The 1,981-nt window shown below is 39.7% G+C and overlaps 1 pseudogene; it reads right to left on the reverse strand.

Annotated features, from left to right (window-relative positions):
• Positions 1-542: 542 nt before the first annotated feature.
• On the reverse strand, positions 543-1,221 carry LOC124514174 (60S ribosomal protein L10a-like; annotated as a pseudogene).
• Positions 1,222-1,981: the final 760 nt, after the last annotated feature.

Here is a 1,981-nt window from a genome sequence, read left to right on the forward strand (position 1 = left end):
TCACTTATTTTTAAGAGAGAGAGAGAGAGAGAAACAGATGGGCAGAGAGAGAGGGAGACCCACGGAATCAGAAGCAGGCTCCAGGCTCTGAGCTGTCAGGACAGAGCCCAATGCAGGTCTCCACCTCAGAGACCATGAGATCATCACCTGAACCGAAGTCAGGCACTTAACTGACTGAGCCACCCAGGTGCTCCGTCTGTTTTTCACTCTTGAGTAAAATGTTAGCTCTGGATTTTACATATATAGCCTTTATTATGTTGAGGTCTCTCAACATATTATATTAGGTCTCTCTAAACCTACTTTGTTGAGAGTTTTTATCATGAATGGATGTTGTACTTTGTCACATGCCTTTTCTGCATGTATTGAGATGATCATATAGTTTTTACCCTTTCTCTAGTGAATGTGATGTACTATGTTGGTTGATTTGCAAATACTGAACCACCTATGCATCCCTGGAATAAATTGCACTTGACCATGGTGAATTATGTTTTTTAACGTATTGTTGGATTTGGTTTGCTAATATTTTGTTGCGGATTTTTTTTTTAATTGGTAGCACTAGGATTTATTAACCTGTGCCTTAGTAAAGAGACACTCTTAATGTATAAAGCCAGGGCATGCTGCCAATACTTCTTAAGCAATGATACTAGGATATTGGCAGCTAAGTGGATGTTGTACATAAGCTCATTATCTATCATCTTGATGTGGCCAATGGCCACTGCCCAACACAACACTTCTTCCTCTTGAATTTGATCATGGACTTCGCTTTGACATGGGCCACCATTTTCTCATTGTAGGGCAGCAAGGAAGGAATTTGCCAGCCTCATTAAAGCGTGGGCCCAGGATCAAGGGTATCTGCTTGAACAGAGATTCTGAAGCCAAAAAGGCATCATATTTCTTGGACAGCTTCTTGACCAATTTCTTACTCTTGTTGAGTTTCTTCAACACCTCAATGTCTACATGGGACATTATCCACATGGACCAAGGCCAAGCCACAGACTTGGCCTCATCACAGTGCTGCAGGCCCCCCAGAATACATATGGATAATTTGGGCAGGGAGTGGACTTAAGCTTGATGATGCATGCCTGAGAAACATTTGCCCTAGTTCTTCTGGCTAATCTTCAGCTCGATCATCTCCAAAAACTTCCACCACTTGCACTAGTTCCCATATAGGACTTCCCACACCACCATGTAGACAGTGTCATGGGAGACTTTGCTGGACATAGTGACTGGAGCTAAAATAACTGGAAAAGAGATTTGTTGAGAATTTTTTGCATCTATGCTCATCAGAGATAGTCAATGTAGTATCTTTGTAGTGTCTCTATCTGGTTTTGGTATCAGGGTAATGATGGCCTCATAGACTCAATCTGAAAACTTTCCTTCCTCTTCTATATTTGGAGCAGTTTGAGAAAAAAAAACAGGCATTAACTCTTTTTTTTTTTTTTTTCATTTTTTATTTTAAGTAGGCTCCACACCCAATGCGGGGCTTGAACTCACAACCCTGAGATTAAAAGTCACATGCTTTACAGATTGAGCCAGCCAGGTACCCTGATGTTAAGCCTTTTAAAATTTTTTTATAGAATTTAACTGTAAAGCCATTTGGTCCTGGGCTCATTTGTTAAGTTTTTTTTTTGATTACTGATTCAATTTCATTGCCAGCAACTTGTCTGTTCAAACTTTCTATTTCTTCTGGATTCAGTTTTGGCAAGTTATATGTTTCTAAGAATTGATCCACTTTTTCTAGGTTGTCCAATTTGTTGGCATATGATTTTTCCTAATATTCTCTTGCAATCCCTTGTATATTTGCGGTGTCAGTTGTTATTTTGCTTTGACATATCTGTTTTTGAGATTTGCTCCTTCATTTCTGGTTTTGCTTATTCGAGCCCTCTCTCTTTTCTTCTTTCTGTGTCTGGTTAAAAGTTTATCAATTTGGGGGTGCCTGGGTGGCTCAGTCAATTAAGTGTATAACTCTTGATTTCAGTTC

This window comes from Lynx rufus, unplaced genomic scaffold (genome assembly GCF_022079265.1).
Source record: "Lynx rufus isolate CCGP_SWC_20201006 ecotype Redwood Valley unplaced genomic scaffold, mLynRuf1.p SCAF_2, whole genome shotgun sequence".
NCBI classification, from domain to species: Eukaryota; Metazoa; Chordata; class Mammalia; order Carnivora; family Felidae; genus Lynx; species Lynx rufus.